This window comes from Carettochelys insculpta, chromosome 22 (genome assembly GCF_033958435.1).
Source record: "Carettochelys insculpta isolate YL-2023 chromosome 22, ASM3395843v1, whole genome shotgun sequence".
Taxonomy (NCBI): domain Eukaryota; kingdom Metazoa; phylum Chordata; order Testudines; family Carettochelyidae; genus Carettochelys; species Carettochelys insculpta.
The window spans coordinates 4,020,502-4,046,263 of NC_134158.1; the positions used below are offsets into that span (position 1 = coordinate 4,020,502).

Consider the following 25,762-nt stretch of genomic DNA (forward strand, 5'->3'; position numbering starts at 1 on the left):
CGTGCCTTCTGTCCATCCGCTGCTCCTCCTCCCGGCCACCCGCCAGTCCTGCCATCCACTGCTCCTCCTACCAGCTGCCCACCTGTCACACCATTCAGCGCCATGGATGATTTCAGCTCTTGGTGGCCTCAACTGCCCCCCTGTAATTTCAACACTTGGTAGCCACCAAAGTGGAGTCTCCTAAAAACATCAGTATCCAGCACTTTTAACACAGGAGAGGGCTACTCAAAGCAAACTTACAGCTATAGGGCCAAGACATGGGCAGGGCCAAGGCACTCACCAACCTGGGTCAAACCATACCCCCCACCCCCTGCACATTTACTTTATAATGCTTCCAACCAGGGAGCTCTGTTTAATCCATGTCTTTTGCAGTTATATCGACTGCCCTGTCCCCGACAATGACTTGGAGCATTGGTGAGATTTCACAATTCTCATACTGAGTGTTCGCATAAATCGTGATTCTACAGCAATGTGTTTACAATAGACAAAATCTCACTGCTTCCTTGCTACCCATCACTCTTTGTTTGTCAGGTATCAGAAATGCACCCCTTTGCATTCTCATGCAAATGATCTCTGGGAGACACATTCCTCCCACCCTTCAGCAGCATTGAGTTCCTGCTGGCATATTCCTTACAAAAACATTTCAGAATAACACATCCACGCCTCACGGAAAATAAGCAAAACTTATTCCCAAATAGTGTCTCCACACACAGTACAGCCTATAGTGGATTAGAGTCCCTGAAAGCACGGCTTCCAGAGGCTCTAGTCTGAAATACCACATCTACACAGCAAAGTTATTTCAGAATAAATGTTCCATAGTAGCTCATTTTGAAATAGGCCGTCCTCCTGTTTACACAGCCCCTAGTTTGGAATGGGCCCTGTTCTTCATGGAAAGAGTTTGACCAAATTTGAAATAAGCCCTTCGCTATTTTGAAATAATTTTGCAATTGTGGTTTTGCTGTGCAGACACTCGCAAAGTTACTTGGGAATAGTGGCCGTTATTCCGCAGTAAATTTGCTGCGTAGACACACCCCCACTGACTGCAAACCTGGCCACCATGTTAAAGGGACACTGCCAATTTGAATGACAACGGGCTGGATTCTCATTCTCACCCAGGTCCCTTTATTTACACCACTCTGGCATTGCCATCCCCAGTGGTTCAAAAGCCACGAATCAGGCCCAAAAACAACCATGAGAGATTTAGAAAAATAATGCTGTGAGGATTTTTTATTATTCGTGTTCCGATTTTGAGGCATGGAGCTGGCACTACAGTCACAAAGGTATTTGAATAGTATTTAGATTGTAGGTACATTATTATTTATAACACATTCATAATAGTACAGTCATTATCTGACTGGTGCTGAAAGAGAGATGCAGAAACACTCCTCCCATTAAATAATGCTGTGAGGATTTTTTGTTATTCGTGTTCTGATTTTGAGGCTTAGAACTGGCACTACAGTCACAAAGGTATTTGAATACTATTTAGATTGCAGGTACATTATTATTTATAACACAGTCATAATAGTATAGTCATCTGACTGGTGCTGAAAGAGAGATGCAGAAACACTCCTCCCATTAAAAAAACCTGTCAGGTGGCACTTGTTTTCTTTTTCCAGTGGTTGTCTGTAAAAATAACAAGATTATAAAACTACAACATTTAAACATATTTCTTCAGACCTAATTTGTTTTGCGTTTCTTTTTCACAAATCTGTCTTTTAAGCTTGAAGGAAGGACAGGCCTTTTTTAAACACTTGTTTTTTCTATTTTTGTACAAAAGAACGACACTAAGCGTCCTTCTTTTGGCTGCCATAATGATGTTTATTCTGGGTTTGCACTTAATATTTAATTTTTATGCTTAATGATACGATTGCTAAACATCCTCCTATCAGAAGGACATCAGTTGTTCATTCAGATAATTTTCTCTTGTTAGTTTTTGTTCTTTGTAAAATAAAAGGCATCTAAAACCTGGAACTTTTTAAAATCAGCTTTGGAGAATTACAGGCAGCAATTTTTGGGTATGAATCTCCCTCTCCGCTGGCCCAGCCTGTCTGTGGTCCATCAATATATTCCAAGCCCAAAAGTGCTCTGTGGCCAAATTAGTTCAGGAAACACTGACCTACCGGAATCGTTCCCCCCCACCCCACTGAAATGCAGCTGCCTCTGAAGGGAAATACACCGGCTGGTCAGCAGCGCACCACACGGCTGCAGGATGTCTGAAGGGAAGGGTGGAAGATGAACCCCACACCGCCTGGCCCTGCAGGAGGCAACCTGCAGTCACCCAGGCTGGACTCTGGGCACACTCAGAGCCCCTGTTCAAGCAGCGCTGTGAGATTTTTAAGGATGCCAAACAGCCCTGGCTGTCAGTTCTCCTCAACCACTGGCACTAGCGAGGTCAGAGCGCCCCCTACTGCCAGTCTGCAGCACTGAGCTCTGATCAGCCCTGTGTGTGGTCCCCACTTCCCAGGCTCGGTCTACACTGGGAGTTAAGTCAATGGCAGATACACAATTCTAGTTTCTGCAGTTGCGGAGCTAGACTCGACCTCTCTGCAGTTGACTTACCTGGCCGGCTACACAGAGGGAAGTGGATGGAAGAAACTCTCCGTCGATCTCCCTTACTCCTCGCGATATGGAGGAGTTCAGGGGTCGACTGTCAGCTCCAGAGAGTTTGATTTCGTGCGTCTTTACCGGGTGCGCAGAATCGAACCCAGAAAATCAGCCCCGAACAGGTGACTCTTTCCCTGGTATTAGGGTGACCGTATCTCCCTATCCCAAACACAGGACAGGGAGATATGGGGGTGGGGGCGGCTCTTCCCGGCTCCACTGAGGTGTGGGGAGCTGGGAACCTGGCAGCAGCCGTGGGTGAGCTCCCAGTCAGCCAGCGGGGGTGTGTGGGAATACAGGGCAATTAGCCCCTTTTAAACGATAAGCTGGGATGCCTTTCTGGCCCCCAAAATACGGGGCTGTTCCACCCGATATGGGACAGATGGGCGCCTGACATAGTATAGACAAGGCTCCGTCACCAATCAGTGACAAATCTTCCAATCTGCTTTCCTAGTACCGACCCCCTTGTCCCACTCACCTGGCCCTCCCTCCCCTCCCCCACCCCACTGCACTTCCTCCCTCACCCCCACTCCACTACCACTCCCTCTCCTCCCCCGCTCCCCTGGCAATCCTTCCCTGCCCCGTCCTTTACCCCTCACCCCACCCCCCGGGCACTCCCTCCCCTCCCCCACTCCTCTTGCACTTCCTGCCCTCCCTCCCAAACACCCCCCACACCCCAGCAGTCCTGCAGTTGCTGCTGTACTTCAAGGAGAGCTTTTACTGCGGAGAAGCCACATGTGTCAGAGACTCCCGGAGAGACCTGGGGGGCCTGGCGATTGACATGGAAAATGCCCACACCCCAGCTGGAAGCACCCAGCCCAGAGCACTGAACGGGCAGGTGTCCTTCGGGGGAGGGGAAGGGAGACAAAGGGAAATAGCCGGATTTACGCAGAGACTCTCTCAGAGACAGGGATGTAAAATCACCTTTCATTAGCTCCCCAGTGAAACACAAGCTCACTGCTCAATGGGTGCAGAGGCAGCTGGGGGGCCCCTCCAACCTCGCCCGGCTGGAGCAGCCCCACTGCCATGGACAGGAGCTGCTGCAGCCCAGCTGGAGCTTCCTTGCCCGTGGCACTGCTGCAAGTGGGGGGCACCCCAGAGCAGACAGAGGAGCCCCCATCAGCAGCGGCCTCGCTCAGGCGCTCCACAGCGCAGGGATGCTCCCGCTGGGCTGCAGCAGCCCCAGTCTGCCAGAGAGAAACCTTTCCAGCCACGTTCCCCCTCCCCCCCACTCCCAGGGCCACCACAGATGGGAGCTACTCTGGCCTGGCTGGAGCGCCCGGGCCTGCGGCAGGCAGGAGGCTGCTCCACCCCTACCTGTTACTCATAACCCTTTCAGGTGAGGCTTAGCAGGGTGTGATGGGGATCTGGGGTCCCCCAAGCTCTGCACCCCGTCCGCAGGCAGGAGAGTTTCTCACTTAGCAGGAAAACAGCAGGTTTATTAGCCGACAGGACACAGCATCGTACAGAGGAGTCAGTACAGCCGGCAGAGACAGCCAGTCCCATCCATGTTGGGGAGAGGAGGCCCCGAGGGGCCCCCAGAGCTGGGGCCTTGCCCCCTCCTTTGTTTCTCTCTCCCTCAGCCCAGACTAACTGCTTCCAACTCCCAGTTCCAATTCAAACCCCTCAGGCTCCACCTCCTCCTTTGTCTGCAGTACAAAGGTGTTACCTGGTCGTCAGGGTTACCCTCAGCAGGAGCCCCACACCCTCTGTGAGTCACTCACACACACACAGGTATCCCCCACTCCATCACACAGGGCCACATGAACATCCCCACTCAGAGACCGCCTCACACAACACGCTGAGACAGACCCACATGTGACCGATGCGAATCGCTCCACTGAGAGGGCAGCACTCAGGTGCCAGGAGGACACTGTGGGATAAACCTGAATAACCGCGGATGAAATCAGAACTGGATGCTGCGAAGAGTTCTTGGTAACAAAACCGCCACAACCATCCAAAGCAGCACGGAACTGGGCATCAGAACAACCCAAACAGCCGCAAATGGCCAAAGCCTGGTTCTCTAGGGGGCCCTCACCTGGCCTGGCATCCGGCGGACCCGTTCCTCAGCTTCCCCTCAGCGGCTGCACAGTCAATTCTGTTAAGCTTTGCGCAGGCCCCGCGCCAGCAGGGGTCCTCCCTCTGCCAGGGTAGGAAAGGACCCCAGGGAAACACAAGCTCTTCACCCTTCCTGGGCCACTTCTCCTCCCAGCTCCTCCCCTGCGTTGCAGGGTTCACGGAAGTCACTCCAGGGCCGTTGGGTCACCTGCTTCCCAAGAGGCAGGGGGTGCAGATGGCAAAGAGCTGACGTCTTTTCTTGAGTGGGAAGTGCAGGAGCTGTGCCCACTGCGCTCTTCCCTTCCTGCCACACGCGGGGGCCTTTCCTGGAGCTCTCCATGGGAGGCCTCCGGAACAACAGGCCGTGGGCTCAACCCTCCATTGCGATGCGCAGGGCAGCTCCCCCGGCTCACAATCATTCCCTGAGGATCTGCAGATCCAGGCAGATGTTTCTGCGTCGCTTCTTCTGAGATCACAATTCCAGTCTGCTCTTCCCACGGACGCAAACCTGAAAAGAAATGAAAACACAAAACAAAACAGTCGGAGGTGGGGGTCTGCACCCTGCGGCTCTTTAACGACGTTCTTTGTGGCTCCCACGCGATAATTGCAATGTTAAAAAAATAAAAAAAACCCCTCTTGATTATTTCCAGTAAATGCTGAACATCTAAAAGCCTGAAAACGAGCAACTCATCTCTAAACAGCAAACAGTGTGTGAGCTCCAAACACTGGGTAACTCCCCCCAGCACCTGATCAATCCCACCTCAGAACAGAGACTTGCTCATTATCCACAATGGCTCCAAGCACTCTCTCTAGAGTGGCAGCAGCTGATTTACACCCCCCCACCCCAACAGGTCTGGTGGGATGATGTTTTCCTCTGTGCATCACTTTACATTGATCAACACTGAATTTCATTTGCCATTTGTGCCCCAGTCACCCAGTTTTGTGAGACGCTTTTGAAGCTTCAAACACCACATTGCAGGCTGCAAAGGGCTGCATGGACCAATCACTTACCCCGTCTCATTTTCTCGCTAATATTCCCAACCCAAAGTCCCACCACAGAGACCAAACTGCTGCAGGAGCCGTTATTCTGGGCAGGGCTTTTCGAGGAGGTTCCTCGTCCCTTTCTCCACCCACCCACCCCTGCATCCCACCCTCTGCCCCAGCCCGCAGCCCCTCCCGCACACTGAACCCCTCAACTTTGCTGCTACCAGCCAGGCGACTGCTAGCCAAGACTGCTGAGGAACAGCTGTAGAAGCCACTGCCCTGACTCCACTGCCCTTGGGGGGTGCGCTGCACAGGGGTCACCCTCTGCTCCCTGGTGGACGTGAGGCGTCAAGGGAGCAAATCTTAATCCAAACCTCGGTTTGTAGTAAATAAAAACATTCAAAGGACAAATTGTGCACAACTCTGGGCACCACATTAAACAGGAAACACCACCTAGTTCACAGGCACTGCCAGGCCCTTCAGCCTGCGTGGGTGGGTGGGTCTGTGGGTAAAAATAAGCCCAGCGCTGCCCTAAGGCTGGGATCGCCGGAACACCCTCCCCGCACTGCAGACCAGAGGGCGGGACTCAGTTTCCCAGGACACTGCGGTGTAGGAAGATCACAGCCCACCTCATCCAGGCACTCCCGGGCCGCAGCGCCCCTTGCAAGTCAGGTCCCAGCTCCACCTCCCCGTGTCTGTCCCGTAGCCGAAGGGGGACCCCGAACGCCCCATTCACACGCTCCTCTTTTCCCATTGCCAGGGCAAGAAAACGCGCGAAAAAGCCAGGCGGCAGCTGACTCCCTGCAGGGGCGTGGCCGTATTAGCATAGTGCTCCCGGATTGGACGAGACCCCGATAGCTCTCCTGCAGCCGCTGTTGAAATGAATGAACTTCCCCGCGGGCGGGAGGTTGGCGATGACCCTGTGATATTAGCATACAGCGCGCCAAATCCCTTAAAGGGGCAGAGCCCGTAGCTCTGCCGGGCGCGGCAGGCTAACAGCGCAGTAAAGGACTCAGCCTGCACCAGTGTCCGGCCCCGCCCCGGCCCCGCTGCCGACCGCAGGGCTGTGCCCGGTGTCGCTGTAGCCGGGGCGGTGCCACGGGCGGCAGCTGAGAGACAAGGGGGACGGACGGAGGGACGCGTCGTTTATTGGCCCGGCTTCTGCCGGGGGGAGACTTGCCGGGAGCGCCGCGTCCTGCGGCAAAGCGCCGGGACCTGCCCCGCTTGGCCCTGCCGCCCACAGCGGGTCCAGCGAAAGCCCCCCCCCCCGCTTTGGGCTGGACACGGACGTGCGTGACCCGCAGTGACCGGGGAGCGGAGTCTCCGCTCTGCAGCCGGGCCGAGGGCGGGGGCGCCAGCGGCCTGTGGCTCCTGGAACAGCCCCGGGCTTTAGCCCCCGGGTGCCGGGTTCGTTCCCTCCTGCGGCTCCCAGCGGTCGGCGCACGCCTGCTGCCCCCCGGGCTGTGAGCTCCGACCCTGCGGGCCTGGGGCCCAGAGATCACACACAGATCTGCCCGGGCTGGGGCTGCGCCCCGCCGAGAGGGCCGGGCCGGGACCCTGGGACCTCCCGAGTCTCGTCCGGCTCTGTGAGCTGCGACGGGAGGCCGCGGGCAGCGGCTCTCCCCCGCCCCGAGGAGCCGAGACCGGGGCTGCACACACCCGGGAAGGGGGGGCAGGGTCTGCCGCTGGGTCTCGGTCCCGTTCCAAAGGCTGGACTCTGGGGCTGGGCCAGGCTGGGCGCTCACAGGGCTGGACTGACCTGCAGTGTTTGTACTGGGGGTCCCTGTTCCCTGCACCGGCCCCACGGGCTTCACCCCCCCACGGGCAGAAACTCCCAGCGGTTGGGGACATGAGACGGGTGGGGGAGGGGCGGCTCATGGGTGGGACAGAACGTGGGGCCGAGGTGAAGGGTTTGCTCACCTCTGAGACAGGCTCTGGGGGAGGCAGGAAACAGCTCCCGCCTCCCCAGCCAGCCAGTGTCCCCTCCGCCCACCGTGGGCAGCACCAGGTGTCCCAGAGGGAGTGAACCCAACAGGGAACCACCAAGTGAGCAGTGGGAGTGCTGGGAATGCAGCTGGGCAATATCGACCTCCTGTGGTCCTGCAAATTCTTTCGTCTGGCACCGGTCAGGGCCCGAGGGTGCCGGACTGGGGAGGTTCATTTGCACATTGCGCAAATTACATACATTATTTCTAGCTTCAGCTGCAGCCTGAACGTCGCCTGAGCCGCATCTGGGGGGCTGCACTGCCCCCTTCATCGTCCTGCTGCAATGCTGGTGGCGGCCAGTAGGTGTCAGCATTACACAACAGACACCCCCCCCCGCCCCGCCAGCCCTTCGGCATTTAATACCCCCCCTCCCAGGGGCTTGGGGGGAGCCCGCGCACACCCCCTCAGAGCGGAGGAATTCACCCCCCGGCAATAACCAACACCCCCCGCCAGTGCTGGACTCGGTCACGCGTTAAGCGTTGGATAGTAACAGGGAGGAAGCCCCGCCAGTCTCTACACTATCAAAACAAAACGCGGTCAAGTGGCACTTTCAAGACTCGCAAAATGGTTTATGAGGTGACGAGCTTTCGTGGGACAGACCCACTTCTCCCGCCCAGAGCCGGACCGGAGCAGACTCAAGATTTAAGGCCCAGAGAACCGGACACAGAAATCAAGGCGCACAAATCAGAAACAAACGATCGAGGGGAGCAAATCAGAGAGCGGAGGGGCGGGGGGGGAGGTCAAGAGTTGGACTGAGCCAAGTTCGCAGACGAGCCCCGAGAGTGACGCGGAAAGTTCCCATCACGATTTAACCCCTGTGTTAAGGTGCCGGATTTTAATACAAAACCCAGCTCGGCTGCGTCCCTCTCCAGAACGGGGCGATAATGTCTCTCCAGTAACACACGTACCGCGGGGGAGGGGGGGCTGGCGGGGTCCAGAAGCTCGGGCTGTGCCCCGCCCCCCCCGTACAGCGCATGCGCAGTGAGCGCGGCGAGAGCCGCTGCCCGGACTGACCCTGCCGGGGCTGTGGCGGCCGCTGTCCGCTCGGCGCGCACGTGACAAAGCGCTGCAGGGGGGAGGGGGCGGGTCAGTGCCCCCGAGAGCCCCACGGAGGGACAGTCCCCAGGGGGTGAGCCCCGCCCCCCCGCGCGCTCAGAGGGCGGGACAAGGCTGTTGTCACCCGCGCCCGGCCCGGCCCTGCAGCGGGTGTGTGCGGTGTCCTGCCCCTCCCCCCGCCCCGCCCGTCGGTGTGACACTGTCACACCCGCTACACACCCGCCACGTGCACGTCACGTGTTCCCCGTGCAGCCCCGGGGCGCCCAGCGCCGCCTCCCCCGGGCCGCACCGCACAGCACCAGGGCCGGGGGGCGCGGCCACAACGGCGCTGCCCGTCCCGCTGCCACCGCCGCCCTGCGCTGCACCTGGGCCGGGCTGGGCTGGGACCCAGCCGCTGCCTGCGGGGAGCGCTCCGGCACTGCCACGTGTCCTGTGCCCATGAGTGAGTGACCAGGGGGCGGGGCTGCGCAGGAAGGGCCGTGCAGGGCTCAGTGTGTGGGGCTGTGAAATGGGTGCCTGGTTCAGAGGCTGGCTTTAGGATGGGGGGGGGCGAGGGGCACTGCAGCGGGGTTGGGAGGGGCGGGGTTCTATTTCCATCTCTCAAAGGAGGGTGACATCTAATGGGTACATTATTGTAGGAGCAGAGGGAGATCTAGCAGTTGAAGCAGGGTCAGGGCTGGGCACCAGGACACCTGGGTTCTCTTCTCAGCTCTGGGAGGTGTAGCCAGACATGAACCCCCTATTTGGCCTTTTCTTCCTCTTCTCCCCCCCCCCTCCACTGGGAGAGACAGAGAGAGAAATAAGCAGGGGAGGCAGGCGGCCTTTGATGTCCTGGGAACACAGGTGTGCTGTCTCGCCCAGCCTCTCTGCTATACACAAAAACGAGACAGTGGATGGGCTAGCTAATGGCCGCCCTTCTGGCTGATCTCAGTAATTGACGCGCCTTGATCACTTCCCCAGCCTTGATCACTTCAGGAGGAAGATTGGGGAACCCCGCCCATCACCTCCAAAGGTGCCCAATTGTCCACAATTCACAGGTGCAAATTGAGCCTTGCATCTTCCCTGGGAAACCTGGGGTTCAAACACTCTCCTCCCAATTGGCCACTTGACACCAGGAAGAAGCCTACGTGCCAGAAGGGGTATAAAGGGGCTTAGCAAACCACCCCCCCTTTGAGTTTCAATCACCTACAGCTGCTGGCCAGGTCTGGAACTAACTCCCGAGACTGGGGATGCCTGGTTCGTAGCTACTTCGTCCCGAGGGATTGAGAGAATGTGGGTCACACTGGATCTAGGAGGCAGGGGTAAGAATTACACCTGTATTGCACTTCTTTCCTATAGGAATTGAGGGAAAGACTCTGGTTCCACCAGGTCTAAGAGGCAGGGGTGAAAATCACACCTCCAACTTGCCTTTCTTGGGTACACATTACTTGTATTAGTTTAAGCTAGCGAATTTGTCTAAAACTTTTCTTAAGTTAAATTGTGTTGTTTCCCCTTTAAAAACCGCGAGTACGAGCTGTTTTTGGGCTATAAACTCCTAACACCATAAGCCTGTCACTCAGCCCGCGGGAAGCCCTGACCTTATCTTTAAAACGCGTTTACCCCTTTGATCTTTACCCCTGCGATCCTCCGCTATCTTTTACGTAGAACTGTAGAAAATTTATCTTGCCTACCAAACCCCAGGGGGTCCTCGCCTTACCTGAACTGGCGACCTGCGGTCAGCAACGACCTTCTGCAAATATGAGTAACCACGAGAAAAATCATTCTCCTGTCACTCACTCGGCGGCCATCTTGGTTTCATTCATAAAGTGAGCGGTTAGTTTAAAACCCCCTTTAACACGGGGCAGCCGCTTCTGTTGTAAAATCGCTGCCAGCGGTTTCCTATTAACTGTTAGAAAAGTTATAAACAAAAATTCACAATTGTGGTACTTCGATCACTTGTCTGAGTTATATTGTTTCCATCTGTGTATAAATACAAAGTAACTGTTAAGGCCTCTAATAATTGTAATTTTCCTCTTGCTGCTGTGCCCGAACTAAGCGCAAACCAAAGAACCCCGCCTGCCCTGGCTGCTCAGCGCAGCTGCTGGGGCGGCATCGCCCCCCCCCTTTGCCCCCCCAGACCTTTAGCTGGCACCTGGGCACCGGCTCACAGAGCCGCGAGAGACCCCGCTGTGTGCGAACCCCCCGCCCCGCGGGACCGTCTCTCCCCGCGCCCCGCCCCCCCGGCACGTGCCCGCAGCCGGTGCGTCCCAGCTCGGGCCCCCGGGGAGGAGAAGCGCCGCTTCCCGCCGCCGCGGCTCAGGAGCAGCTGGAGCACGTGACACCCCCCCCCCCCCGCCACCAAGGCAGGAGCGTTTCGCGCCCAGGAGACGGGACAGAACCGCCCCCCCCCGCAGAGGGCGCCCGCGGCCGGACCACACCCCCCTCCCCCCGCTGGGCCCGACCTGAGCCCCGGGGGAACCGAGCGCCCCCCCATTACCCCGGCTCCGTGTCCCCCCCCACGGGGTGAGCGACCCCCCCATAACTTGTCCCGTCCCCCCCCCCCCGGCTCTATGCGGGGCTCCCCCTCCCCCGGCCCGGGACCCCGACACTCACCGCCGGGCGGGGCTGTACGAAACACCCCCGCGCAGCTCGGGCTGTGCCCCGCCCCCCGTACCGCGCATGCGCAGTGAGCGCCGCGGGAGCTGCTGCGCGGACTGACCCTGCCGGGGCTGTGGCGTCCGCTGCCTGCTCGGCGCGCACGTGACAAAGCGCTGCGGGGGGGTCAGTGCCCCCGACAGCCCCACGGGGGGGGACAGTCCCCAGGGGGTGAGCCCCGCCCCCCCGCGTGCGCGGCCCCGTGCGGGAGCCCCGCCCCCCCCCGCGCGCTCAGAGGGCGGGACAGGGCTGTTGTCACCCGCGCCCGGCCCGGCCCTGCAGCGGGTGTGTGCGGTGTCCTGCCCCTCCCCCCGCAGCGCCCCGCCCCGTCCCGCCCGTCGGTGTGACACTGTCACACCCGCTACACACCCGCTCAGTGTGTGGGGCTGTGAAATGGGTGCCTGGTTCAGAGGCTGGCTTTAGGATGGGGGTGGGGCGAGGGGCAGTGCAGCGGGGTTGGGAGGGGCGGGGTGTCTATTTCCATCTCCCAAAGGAGGGTGACATCTAATGGGTACATTATTGCAGGAGCAGAGGGAGATCTCGCAGTTGAAGCAGGGGCAGGGCTGGGCACCAGGACTCCTGGGTTCTCTTCTCAGCTCTGGGAGGGCAGTGGGGTCGAGTGGTTTGAGCTCTGGCCTGCTCTCCCTCACTTCCCTGTCACTCTGCGCCTCGGTTTCCCTTGGTGAGTGAGGACACGTTCCCAGCAACCCGGGGAGCGGGGCAGTCCGGATAATTCACCGAGAGGGGCTTCATGCCACTATCGTGAGCGTACTCGAGATACACCAAGGAGCATGGGGGTTACTGCAGCCCATTGGGCTGCCCCACAGCTCCGACAAGCTGCCTCAGAGCAAGTGAGGGGGAGACTTCCCCTTGACCGGCCAACGTGTGTCAAAATGTCGCCTGCCTCAGCTCCCCGAGGCCTGTGACAGACGACAAGAGCTGCCTTCCCCAGCACAGGCACCCCATGGGCCGGGTTTGCCTCTACGGAACCCCTCAGGGTAAACTGAGGCACAGGGAGGGAGTGGTGAGTAGCTTGAGCTGAGCTGGGGAAGCAGCGCTGTCTCCCACCTGCCCCTGCCTGCTCTCCAGCCCTGGCAGGCCCCTCACGCCCCGGCCGCCCCTTGCAAGGGAAGGGACACGACCCAACTGGATTTCTGGCCATGGAGCTCTGTGCTCCCACTGGAGATCCACCCAGTGGGACTCAGGCACTGATGTCCCTTTGAACACCCAGACCTGCTTCTTTGCCCTCTGGGGAAGGAGGGGGATGAAGGGGCTGGAGCACATGACCTATGAGGAGAAGCTGAGGGATTTGGGTTTATTTAGTTTCCTGAAGAGAAGACTGGGGAGCGATTTGGTAGCAGCCTTCAACTACCCAAAGGGGACGCTCTGGGGGGGTTGATCCTGCTTTAGGCAGGGGGCTGGACTAGACGACCTCCTGAGGTCCCCTCCGGCCCTCGGATTCTGTGATTGTGATTCTGATCTGTCTGCCTGTTCCAGATGGATTAGATCCTTTTCCAGTCGATTGATTCTCATCTGATTTTACCCGTTTTATCTTCTTCAGCCCTCTCCTCCTGAGTAGAACACAGAGAATCCCTATTTATCGACCCTCCCGTAAGAGATGCCTGTGTCCAATCCACACGCTCCTCTGCACCCGTCGGCTCCCCCCAGCCCTTCGCTTAAAAACTGCTCTGCGACATCTCAGTGTTCAGTGCCAGCAGCCTGGTTCCGTTTTGGGGTAGGTGGGGCCCATCCCCCCCGTACAGCCTCCCGCTTCTCCAAAAGTGTCCCCAGTTCCTAATGAATGTGAACCTCTCTGCCCGGCACCATCCTCTCACCCCTGCGCTGAGACTCTGCAGTCCTCCCTGCTCACCTGGCCCTGCACGTGGAAGTGGGAGCGTTTCAGAGAGCGCTGCCATAGAGGGCCTGGATTACAATCGCTCCAGGATCTCTCCAGGTCTCTTCCAGTTCTATGACCACCCCGGAGCGCTTGGGCGGCTGCCCAGGAAAGATTCAGGGCCACTCAGCTGGTTTGCAGAGCACCCAGCGCTGGCCGCCTGTGTTTCTATTGCAGGCGCACAGCCACACAGGCTTGGGTGCACATAGACATTTTATTCTGCCGCTGGAGGGGAACAGTGGTGAGGAGGGAGAGGTCAGTGGTTAGAGCGTTGGCCTGGTAAACCCAGGGCTCTGGGATTAACCCTTCAGAAGGGCCTTCAAGGGTCTGGGGCAGGATAGATTGAAAAAACTCCAAAACTATCAGGCCTGGTGATGGGTCCTAGTAGTATAAGGGATCTACCATCAATCTTTAGCCACGCCCCTTTTCCTTTTAGCCACGCCCCTTTCACCAGAAGCCCCAGCCCAGCCCTTTTAGCTCCGCCCATCCCTTTCACCAGAAGTCCCACCCCCTTAACCCTTTTGCCCCTCCTTCCTGTCACCAGAAGTTCCTTCCCAACTCCTTTAGGCCCGCCCCCTGTCACCGGAAGACGTTCCCTTCGGGGGTAGGAGTACATCTGGGTCAAGTGAGACCGGAAGGAAAGGGTGTCATGCGACCCCTCGAAGGACTCGCCCCTCCACCAATCGGAGCACAGCGCTACCCCCAGAAAGAGGCCATCTTCTTCCAAGAGCGCGTGTTTCAGAAATGTGCAAATGCTGAGCGGGAAGATGGACACTTTCACCACCCCTGCCAGAGTTCGGACGTTGTTCATGTGCCGACGGGTCTCCGCCGCACGTGGAGAAAGCGCTGCATCCGCGACAGCTGCGAGGGGGAGGCGGTAGCCGAGGGGAGCCCTTTGGCCCAACCCTTGTTGACGGATACACCGGAACCCGACCCCGAAACCCAACCGCTCTCGAGGCAGCCCGACAAGGTAGACGGCCTCTCTTTGTCCACCCCTACGGAGGAAGGCGGCCGCAGGTTGAAGGAGTCAGACGAAGAGAACGGAAAAGAAGCCAAAGAGGTAAGAAACGAATGAGCGAGGTTGGGGGGTCGTGTAATGGGATTTTGTAAAAACCTAAAAAGACCACAGGATCGTACATTATTTTCTTTCTGGGAATCTCTCCAGAGCTCGACAAGGCCTTCCTTGAGGACCCTAAACCCCAGGACGACGTTGTGTCAGAACGAAGATGAAATGGATCCACCTTGGTTTTGCTCAACACCGATACAAACCACTGAAGATGATGCGAAGGACGATGGCTACGAGGAATTTAGAAGGAGGCTTGGTATGGAACTGGCTGAGCCAGTCCCATGTCATCAGCGTAAAAAAGGTCTGCGTTCGATTGTACGCGTTGTTGTTTATGCCACACCCGCTCACGACACTGTCCTCAAGCACTGCCTCCGGGAAAAGCTTTTTGAAGACTGTGAGGACTGTGTCATAGGTGCACCAGGCCAAAGGCACCAGGACTTGGTGGCCCCTTACAGACTAACACAGATTTTGGAGCATATGCTTCAAAACGTCTCTCGAAAAAATTCTGTCTGAATTGTTATGGGCCTGGAGCTTCAGGCACCTCAGTCCCCTCCTTAATAGGGCCCTGGGCACGTCCAGCGCCCTCTCACCTGCAGCAGCTCCAGCACCGGCTGCTGACACGTCCCCTCCAGCTGTGTGTTGAGGGCGCCAGCCCGGGAAATCTTCTCCCCCAGCCGGGTGGCATTTTCCTTCCCCCTCGGCCCGATCTCCTGGGCCAGCTCTCCCAGCCGTGCCAGCAGGAGGCGCTCTTGTTCAGCCAGGAACCCCCACGCCACCAGCTGCCTCTCCACGGCCGTCTGCCGCTGGGGTGCGCAGAGGGGCCGGGCTGGCCACGGGGAGAGGGACACAGGACGTGGGCTGTTCCGCGCTGCCCGGGGCTTTTCATTCACAACTCAGCCGGGCCTAGCCAGCTAGCAGCCCCGAAAGAAGGCAGCCCCAGCGACTCCTGTGAGGAGCAGCGAACAGGAGCAGCTCACAGGCAGCTCGCCTTTGGGAGGAGCCACATACCTGTTTTCACCTTTCTTGTACGGGGTTTCTCTTGTGCCCTCCAAGGCGGCACTAGAAACAAATAAGGGATCTCTGTCAAGGGAGAAATGGAGAGTGACGTGGCTGGGGAGAGCTCTGGTGTTGTGACCTGCGTGGCATGTGCCGTGTTTGTCTTCCTCCCGAATGATAGAAAGGATTTTCTCTGGCCCAAGTGTAAGCTGGGAGCCATTTTAGAAGAGAAGGTGAAAGGACTTGAGGCACAAATCCCAACCCTCAGGTCCATCAGAGAAGGTGAAGGCTTTCTGGACAGAAGGCAACAGATAATACTGCAGGTACAGCAGGCTGCCCAAAACAAGGAGGAGAACTGGAAGCGTGTTACCTCCAGGAGGAGGAGAAAACCAGTTCAAGTCTCTCCAATTGCCGTGGAGTTAAGTAGCTGCTTTCAGCCTCTCTCTGAAATCACAGAGCAGCAGCTTGGGCCTTGCAGAGCTGAAATCACAGGGTTGTGCCTCAGGGCAATCCCCAGCAGCGTGATTGCTAAGGGAGGGACGATGGCAGTGGATGAGAGCAGGGGGTTGCTGCCGAGGTGTGTGGTTGACACCGGTTCTGCGGTCCGGTGGTCTGATGGTGTGAAGAAGTGGGTCTGTCCCACCAAAGCTCACCTAATAAATTATTTTGCTAGTCTTTAAAGTGCATGATGGGGTCAAATTTAGCTACGACAGATGAGGAAAGGGATCTTGGACTTATAGTGGATAGTTCTCTGAAGACATCCACGCAGTGTGCAGCAGCAGTTAGTAAGGCAAATAGGATGTTAGGAATTATTAAAAAAGGGATCGATAATAAGACAAAAGATATCATACTTCCCCTATATAAAACTATGGTACGCCCACATCTTGAGTACTGCGTGCAGCTGTGGTCTCCTCACCTCAGAAAAGATATATTGGCATTAGAAAAGGTTCAGAAAAGGGCGACTAAGATGATTAGGGGCTTGGAACGGGTCCCATATGGGGAGAGGCTCGAGAGACTGGGACTTTTCAGTTTGGAAAAGAGGCGATTGAGGGGCGATATGATAGAGGTATATAAAATCATGAATGGTGTGGAGAAAGTGAATATAGAAAAATTATTTACCTTTTCCCATAATACAAGAACTAGGGGACACCAAATGAAATTGATGGGTAGTAGGTTCAAAACTAATAAAAGGAAATTTTTCTTCACACAGCGCACAGTCAACCTGTGGAACTCCTTGCCCGAGGAGGCTGTGAAGGCCAGGACTCTATTAGGGTTTAAAAAAGAGCTTGATAAATTTTTGCAGGTTAGGTCCATAAATGGCTATTAGCCAGGGATAAGGTATGGTGCCCTAGGCTTCAGAACAAAGGCAGGAGATGGATGGCAGGAGATAAATCACTTGATCATTGTCTTCTGTTCTCCTTCTCTGGGGCACCTGGCATTGGCCACCGTCGGCAGATGGGGTGCTGGGCTGGATGGACCTTTGGTCTGACCCAGTATGGCCATTCTTATGATCTTATGCTACTTGACTGCTTTTTGTTTTGGTTCTGCAGTCCATACAGGGTTAACAGCTCGATGGCGTCATCACGCTGCAGCGAGGGGACAGGCTTCATGCAGATTATGCGATCGCTTAGGCAGCGAAAGAACCACCACAGAGGCAGCTCGCAGGTCTGGTGGAATAAGTCGTTTTAAAGCTGAATTATCTGGTGGGAGAGGTTTTGCTTTGACCAGCTACAAAGGAGCTGCAGGATGAAGAAAGTAGGTGTACTTGCCGATCTGTAAAAATCTTGTTGCAAGGCTCACATGTGTTGCATTCGGGTGACTCGTCGTGACGTGTAAAAGTGTCCTGATGGGTGGGCTGTGTAAAATTTTCACAAAATTGTATCGCTTCTCGGCCTTTTGGCTAAGATCAAGTGTAGTATCTGTTCTTATCAGTTTAATATCTGATACGTCCTCTATCTGAGGACTATATATTAAATGGATTTTTGGAACAGGGAGATGGAATAGGGGCTTGCTCCATCCACTCCACGCATCGACCTGGTATTGCAGTACTTCCAGGAACGGTGCACCTTCTTTCGGGGAGGAATACTCTTGGTAAAAAAATAGAGTTCAACTCTGAAAGTCTTGTTTTTCTAAACCACAAACCTGATCAGGGGAAGGTGTTTGATGTGACCAGCTGCTGGGATGCCAGTAACCACTTTCTCCGGGCTGGCAACTTTACCCGTTTTGCGGACTGGCGCTTCATCCACTGAGCACGCCTTAATTGTGTCCCGCTCAACGGTGCTGTCGGCCATGGGACCCGCGATAAAAGGTGCAGGCGTTGCGGATATCCGCTGGAGACTCTTCCCCACGTCCTCTGTGGCTGCATGGTGCATTCGGCGGCTTGGCAGCGCTGCCATAACGCCATCCAAGACCAGCTGGTGAAAGCGCTACCTCCGACCCTTGGATCCGTTACCGTGGACTCTTCCATCCCTGGCACTGACAGCCTTCTGTGGCCGGACATCGTCGTGACGGACGAGCGGTCTAAGAAGATTCTCATCGTGGACATTACGGTGCCCTTTGAGAACCGCATGGCGGCCTTCCGCGATGCCCGGGCTAAGAAACTGCAAAAGTATGCCCCGTTGGCGGACACCTTACGGTCCCGGGGCTACTCGGTGGAGGTCCATGCATTGCTCGTGGGGGCATTGGGTGCCTGGGACCCCCTGAACGATGAGGTCCTGGAAGCCTGCGAGGTCAGTCGCTATTATGCTCGAATGATGCGCAGGCTGATGGTGTCCGATGCCATTAGGTGGTCCAGGGACATCTACACAGAGCATATCACGGGCCATCGCCAATATTCTGACAGCTGATTACCAAGCTCCTTTGTGTTTTCCTTTTTTTTTCCTTATTTTATCTATTTTTTTATTCTGTTCTCCTATTGTAACTTTTTTATTTAATTATTTATTTTTATTTTTATTTTATTTTATGCTCCCTGGTACTTCATGGGTCGGGGAGTTTTATGTTCAAAAACTTCTTTTTTCTCAGGGACTGGCTGATAAGCCGATTATTGTTTATTGTCTAGTATCTGTAAAATACTCTCCTTTTTGATTTTCCCCTAGGGATTGGGATTGATCCAAAGGCCAATATCTCATATTGTCTGTTACTTTAAAGTATTTTCCCCTTTTTTCTCCTCAGGGTAGGGATTGGTTAAAAGGCCGATATTTTATATTATCTCTTGTTTGTAACTGTGTTTTTTTTTTTTTTTTTTGTCTATCTGAGACTAGTTGGGTTTCTTGTGTAAATACTAAGATGCTGTTTCCTGTATATTATGCTCCATAACCTGTTCTAGTTTCTCAGATGATATATCCCTGTGTATGTTAATTTGTTATGCTCCTTGCTGTACTTGAAACATTCCCTCAATAAAACTCATTTAATCTGTTCTTATCAGTTTAATATCTGATACGTCCTCTATCTGAGGACTATATATTAAATGGATTTTTGGAACAGGGAGATGGAATAGGGGCTTGCTCCATCCACTCCACGCATCGACCTGGTATTGCAGTACTTCCAGGAACGGTGCACCTCCCTTCGGGGAGGAATACTCTTGGTAAAAAAATAGAATTCAACTCTGAAAGTCTTGTTTTTCTAAACCACAAACAGAGTTCTTTGTACGTAAATTTGTTGTAAGAATCATTTATGGTTTTATGGCCAGGTTGGGTTTTTACTTGCCCAAAACTTTGAAATTACCATAGAAATGACTATTATAAAAGCCTCTAAGCGAACACTGAAATACATATTTAGCATTTCTAAAAGCAGTTAAATGCATATTTAGCACCTCATTAGCAAGGGCATGGTTGGGGCACCTTGCAATTGCGGTGCTGGTTTAGGTGGGGGTCTTTTCCAGGAGAACCCCGGCAACTTCGAAATCCCCTTTATTCCTATCAGCAAATTAAAATAAGGGGATTTCCACATCTGGACCAGCTGCGCAGCGCGAGCCGCTGCAATTTCCAAGTGCTGCCCCCCACCCCGCCCCCCCGCATTCTAAAGAGAGTCTCATTAGTAATCTTCAAAATGGCTATTTGCATGGACATTTTGAAGTTTTGGGCTAGTGTAGACAAAGCCACTTTGTTTTATGTGACTCTGGATTTCTCCCCTTCCTACCGCTCTTCTGATGTGCCCACTTTGATTCCGAGTTTTCTGATTAGTCAACCTTGATGACTAGTTTTGGTTGTCTGTGCCTTAAATATTGAGTCTTATGCTCTGAAGACGTGGGTCTATTCCAGAAAAGCTCACCCCTTCATCAATTATTTTGTTAGCCTTCAAAATGCTAAGAGACTGCCCCTTTTTTTTTTTTTTTGCAGAGAAAAGAATCCGTGTGTTTGTGAGAGGCAGGTCTGCTCTAGGTCAGCAGGCCTCCAGGGCTGGTGAAAGCAGAGGGCTGCAACTCCCCTTCATCAGCACTCCCATGAGAAAAATTGTTCCAGTCCCCCTGGTCAGACCTGGTTTGGTTAACCAATAAGAACAGACTGAAAGTTTTTGATTGTGCAGGTTTAAGACAAAGAGGAGACGCAACTGAAGACAGTTGGCAGTTTTTCCATGGGCCGTTATTAAGGGCCTAAAAGCAAGCAAGCTGCACCCCTGTAGTATAAAACTCTTTCAGTTCTGTGTAGTGTTCACCTGTATCTGACATTGAATTCAGTGTGATGGTTTTGAAATTAACTTGCTGTTCAGTCTCAGTACTGATTGTAGCAGTGCTAATGAAAGCTCCTTGTTGTGTGAGTGAGAATGGATGCTGTATGTATGCGAGACTGTCACCAGCTGTTCCAGGAAGGGATCAGGACAGACCCTTCGTGCTGCGGATCATTACAAGGTGAGCAGTGGGCAACTCTAGAGAAGGAGAGAGGCAGTGAGAAACAGTCCTCAGTCAGCAGTAGCAGGCTGGGCCAATAGAAGACGAGCCTGTAGAGTGAGAGGGAAAAGGCGAGCAGTGGGCGCATTGCCACCTAGAAAGGCTGGCGCACTCTGGGATGAAGCGGGGCTTTGCCCACGAGAGCTTATGCTCCAGAATGTTAGTCTCTGAGGTGCCCCAGGACTTGTTGTTCTTACAGTGCACGGCAGGGCAGTCCCAAGGGTGGATTAACCCTGAGCGAAATGCAAGTCCCCTCTCTCATGCGCTCTGCTGCCGCTTGTCCTCCTCCCCGCCCCCGCTCCCCCCAGCTGTTGGTCACCCCTTGGGAACAAGGCTGGGATGTTGGCCCAGCTGGGTTGATGCTTCCTCTGTAAAACCCGGGCTCAGACTCAGCATTGCCGCTAACTTTTCCCAGGCACCTGTGAAATGAATTTGTTCCCTGCACCCCTCGTGAAATGTGACAAGTCCCCTCCATATCAGTAGTCTGACAAAGCGTGGGGGGGGGGGTGAGGCCAAGGGGTTCAGGGTGTGGGAGGGGGGCTCAGGGCTGGTGCAGAGGGTTGGGGGTGAGGGTGCTGCCTGGGCATTCGGGCTCTGGGGTGGAGCCAGGTCTAAAGGGCTTGGGGTGCTGGCTGGCCCCGGGCTACAGCAGAGAGGACCCCCCCCCAGCCCTCCCCCCAACACAGCCCCCAGGCTGAGGCAGGGGGAGGCGCCACATCGGGCTGGGCTGGGAGATCGGCATCCCTCCCCTGCCCTCAGTGGGTCTGGGACTGATGGGGGCTTCCCTGGGCCGGGGGGTTCCCCAGCTGCAGCAGGTCCCTGCCAGGCTGGGGCGCCTTTCCCCTGACCGCGGCAGGCTCGGGCCAGTTGGGTCCCGCAGCGCCCTGCTTGCAGGGAACGTCGCCCCAGGTGACCTCCGAGAGCAGCGTTCACCCTCAGCGGGGCTAAGCAGCGCCACGTGTCCCCCACCCCCGGGAGCAGCCCCAGCTCCTCGCCCCCACCAGGAGGCCCGGCCCCGGCACAGCTGAGCTCCCTGCACAGCGGCCAACGCCCCCATTAGCTCAGCGCCCCGGAAGGGGCTGGCTGGGGAGCCCCGTTACTCCTGGAGCAGCAGCCGGGTGAGGCAGGGCACATCCCCTTCGCGTCCCTCTTCCTCAGGGGTGTACGGGAGCTATTATTCCCCTCTGCTCATAGGCGTAAAGAGACTTTGAAGTAGGCAGGATCCTTTTGTAAAGGAGCCTCGTCTGGACGAACTGCGTACCCGGTGGGGGGGGCGGGGGCATAACCCATGAGGTGCAGCATGGTCCAAGAATCAGAAGAGTGCATGAGGTAGTGGTTGCGACACTCCCCAACTTGGGGTCCATCTTTTCATTCCATGGTTGGCCAAGATGGAAGGGAAGTGGAACTTCAGCAATAGTTCAAAAGGTGGGTGGAAGCCAATGCTTCCACTTAGCCCAGTCCTGTATCGTGTTCGTCATCTCGTCACGTGTCCTCGTTCCTCATATTCCGTGTTGGCTGGGTCGTGGGCGATGAGTGGAAGGGGAACGAGGGAGGAACGCACTGCGAAGGGAGGCAGAGAGGAAAAGAAAAAAAGAAAAGGGAGGCTAGGGAAGGGGTAAGGAGATGGCTTCTCTCTGTGTAGTAGGGCCCGTTAGATGAGTTCTGGGTAGTTGGGCAGTTATTTGTCCTGATATTGGCGGAGGCCTGTAATATGCTCTGTGTAGACGTCCTGGGACCATCTGATGGCATCTGACACCATTAGCTGTCGCATGAGGCGGGCATAGTGGCGGCTGATGCCGCAGGCCTCGAGGACCATTTTGTTCTGGGGGTCCCAGGCCCCCAGGGCACCCACCAGCAGGGCGTGTACCTCCACTTTGTAGCCCTGTGTCCTTAGTGTATTTGCTAGCGGTGTGTATTTATCTAGCGTCTTTGCCCTTGCTTCCCGGAAGGCCACTGACAGGTTTTCGAAGGGGGTGGAGACATCCACCATGGTGATCTTCTTTGCCCGCTCGTTAGTTATTACGATGTCTGGTCTGAGCAGGCTTTTGGTGTCCAGGATGATGCAGTCCACTGTCACTCCACCCAGGGCTGCCGGGAGGGCCTCGATAAATCAATCTAGGATTGCGTTATGCTGTAGTTGCCAGGTCCTGGAGGCTACGTCTACACGTGCAGCCAACATCGAAATAGTCTATTTCGATGAATAACGTCTACACGTCCTCCAGGGCCGGCAACGTCGATGTTCAACTTCGACGTTGCTCAGCCCAACATCGAAATAGGCGCAGCGAGGGAACGTCTACACGTCAAAGTAGCACACATCGAAATAGGGATGCCAGGCACAGCTGCAGACAGGGTCACAGGGTGGACTCAACAGCCAGCCGCTCCCTTAAAGGGCCCCTCCCAGACACAGTTGCACTAAACAACACAAGATACACAGAGCTGACAACTGGTTGCAGACCCTGTGCCTGCAGCATGGATCCCCAGCTGCCACAGAAGCAGCCAGAAGCCCTGGGCTAAGGGCTGCTGCCCACAGTGACCAGAGAGCCCCGCAGGGGCTGGAGAGAGAGCATCTCTCAACCCCCCAGCTGATGGCCGCCATGGAGGACCCAGCAATTGCGACGTTGCGGGACGCGGATCGTCTACACGGTCCCTACTTCGACGTTGAAGTTTTTGCACAATAGTATTTTATGCAGTGTGTGTGGTTGAACTGCATCCATCTCAACAGAGCCATCCAGCATGGGAACTGTAACAGAGGATGTGGATACTCTAAGGATACTCTGTGCTATGTTCTCTGTGGATGTCTGGTTCTCTCCGGCTGCGTCTACATGTGCACGCTACTTCGAAGTAGCGGCACCAACTTCGAAATAGCGCCCGTCGCGTCTACACGCGTCGGGCGCTATTTCGAAGTTAACTTTGACGTTAGGCGGCGAGACGTTGAAGTCGCTAACCTCATGAGGAGATAGGAATAGCGCCCTACTTCGACGTTCAACGTCGAAGTAGGGACTGTGTAGACGATCCGCGTCCCGCAACGTCGCAATTGCTGGGTCCTCCATGGCGGCCATCAGCTGGGGGGTTGAGAGATGCTCTCTCTCCAGCCCCTGCGGGGCTCTCTGGTCACTGTGGGCAGCAGCCCTTAGCCCAGGGCTTCTGGCTGCTTCTGTGGCAGCTGGGGATCCATGCTGCAGGCACAGGGTCTGCAACCAGTTGTCAGCTCTGTGTATCTTGTGTTGTTTAGTGCAACTGTGTCTGGGAGGGGCCCTTTAAGGGAGCGGCTGGCTGTTGAGTCCACCCTGTGACCCTGTCTGCAGCTGTGCCTGGCATCCCTATTTCGATGTGTGCTACTTTGACGTGTAGACGTTCCCTCGCTGCGCCTATTTCGATGTTGGGCTGAGCAACGTCGAAGTTGAACATCGACGTTGCCGGCCCTGGAGGACGTGTAGACGTTATTCATCGAAATAGACTATTTCGATGTTGGCTGCACGTGTAGACGTAGCCTCCAGGACCTGGCAACTACAGCATAACGCAATCCTAGATTGATTTATCGAGGCCCTCCCGGCAGCCCTGGGTGGAGTGACAGTGGACTGCATCATCCTGGACACCAAAAGCCTGCTCAGACCAGACATCGTAATAACTAACGAGCGGGCAAAGAAGATCACCATGGTGGATGTCTCCACCCCCTTCGAAAACCTGTCAGTGGCCTTCCGGGAAGCAAGGGCAAAGACGCTAGATAAATACACACCGCTAGCAAATACACTAAGGACACAGGGCTACAAAGTGGAGGTACACGCCCTGCTGGTGGGTGCCCTGGGGGCCTGGGACCCCCAGAACAAAATGGTCCTCGAGGCCTGCGGCATCAGCCGCCACTATGCCCGCCTCATGCGACAGCTAATGGTGTCAGATGCCATCAGATGGTCCCAGGACGTCTACACAGAGCATATTACAGGCCTCCGCCAATATCAGGACAAATAACTGCCCAACTACCCAGAACTCATCTAACGGGCCCTACTACACAGAGAGAAGCCATCTCCTTACCCCTTCCCTAGCCTCCCTTTTCTTTTTTTCTTTTCCTCTCTGCCTCCCTTCGCAGTGCGTTCCTCCCTCGTTCCCCTTCCACTCATCGCCCACGACCCAGCCAACACGGAATATGAGGAACGAGGACACGTGACGAGATGACGAACACGATACAGGACTGGGCTAAGTGGAAGCATTGGCTTCCACCCACCTTTTGAACTATTGCTGAAGTTCCACTTCCCTTCCATCTTGGCCAACCATGGAATGAAAAGATGGACCCCAAGTTGGGGAGTGTCGCAACCACTACCTCATGCACTCTTCTGATTCTTGGACCATGCTGCACCTCATGGGTTATGCCCCCGCCCCCCCCACCGGGTACGCAGTTCGTCCAGACGAGGCTCCTTTACAAAAGGATCCTGCCTACTTCAAAGTCTCTTTACGCCTATGAGCAGAGGGGAATAATAGCTCCCGTACACCCCTGAGGAAGAGGGACGCGAAGGGGATGTGCCCTGCCTCACCCGGCTGCTGCTCCAGGAGTAACGGGGCTCCCCAGCCAGCCCCTTCCGGGGCGCTGAGCTAATGGGGGCGTTGGCCGCTGTGCAGGGAGCTCAGCTGTGCCGGGGCCGGGCCTCCTGGTGGGGGCGAGGAGCTGGGGCTGCTCCCGGGGGTGGGGGACACGTGGCGCTGCTTAGCCCCGCTGAGGGTGAACGCTGCTCTCGGAGGTCACCTGGGGCGACGTTCCCTGCAAGCAGGGCGCTGCGGGACCCAACTGGCCCGAGCCTGCCGCGGTCAGGGGAAAGGCGCCCCAGCCTGGCAGGGACCTGCTGCAGCTGGGGAACCCCCCGGCCCAGGGAAGCCCCCATCAGTCCCAGACCCACTGAGGGCAGGGGAGGGATGCCGATCTCCCAGCCCAGCCCGATGTGGCGCCTCCCCCTGCCTCAGCCTGGGGGCTGTGTTGGGGGGAGGGCTGGGGGGGGGTCCTCTCTGCTGTAGCCCGGGGCCAGCCAGCACCCCAAGCCCTTTAGACCTGGCTCCACCCCAGAGCCCGAATGCCCAGGCAGCACCCTCACCCCCAACCCTCTGCACCAGCCCTGAGCCCCCCTCCCACACCCTGAACCCCTTGGCCTCACCCCCCCCCCACGCTTTGTCAGACTACTGATATGGAGGGGACTTGTCACATTTCACGAGGGGTGCAGGGAACAAATTCATTTCACAGGTGCCTGGGAAAAGTTAGCGGCAATGCTGAGTCTGAGCCCGGGTTTTACAGAGGAAGCATCAACCCAGCTGGGCCAACATCCCAGCCTTGTTCCCAAGGGGTGACCAACAGCTGGGGGGAGCGGGGGCGGGGAGGAGGACAAGCGGCAGCAGAGCGCATGAGAGAGGGGACTTGCATTTCGCTCAGGGTTAATCCACCCTTGGGACTGCCCTGCCGTGCACTGTAAGAACAACAAGTCCTGGGGCACCTCAGAGACTAACATTCTGGAGCATAAGCTCTCGTGGGCAAAGCCCCGCTTCATCCCAGAGTGCGCCAGCCTTTCTAGGTGGCAATGCGCCCACTGCTCACCTTTTCCCTCTCACTCTACAGGCTCGTCTT

At 56.0% G+C, this 25,762-nt stretch overlaps 2 protein-coding genes, 1 long non-coding RNA gene, 1 other non-coding gene and 1 pseudogene across 5 annotated transcripts in view; 3 read left to right on the top strand and 2 right to left on the bottom strand.

Moving 5' to 3' along the window:
* The window catches only part of LOC142024976 (uncharacterized), a 169,847-nt gene that overhangs the window by 69,169 nt on the left and 74,916 nt on the right, over positions 1 to 25,762 (top strand). The gene's annotated exons all lie outside the window — the stretch shown is intronic.
* Positions 1 to 25,762, bottom strand: part of LOC142024740 (uncharacterized) — a 372,768-nt gene that overhangs the window by 41,999 nt on the left and 305,007 nt on the right. The gene's annotated exons all lie outside the window — the stretch shown is intronic.
* LOC142024998 (uncharacterized) lies at positions 3,278 to 11,319 on the bottom strand. 2 transcript variants are annotated; one of them, XR_012648560.1, is made up of 3 exons: positions 11,278 to 11,319; positions 10,382 to 10,644; positions 3,278 to 5,167 (listed from the first exon to the last, which is right to left on the bottom strand). It is a non-coding gene; the product is annotated as an uncharacterized LOC142024998 (long non-coding RNA). The 2 variants fall into 2 exon arrangements; XR_012648561.1 differs by having other exon boundaries at positions 10,382 to 10,570; positions 11,278 to 11,300.
* Positions 17,156 to 17,346, top strand: LOC142025330 (U2 spliceosomal RNA). The gene has a single exon (XR_012648624.1). It is a non-coding gene; the product is annotated as a U2 spliceosomal RNA (small nuclear RNA).
* On the top strand, positions 18,663 to 18,838 carry LOC142025408 (U2 spliceosomal RNA; annotated as a pseudogene).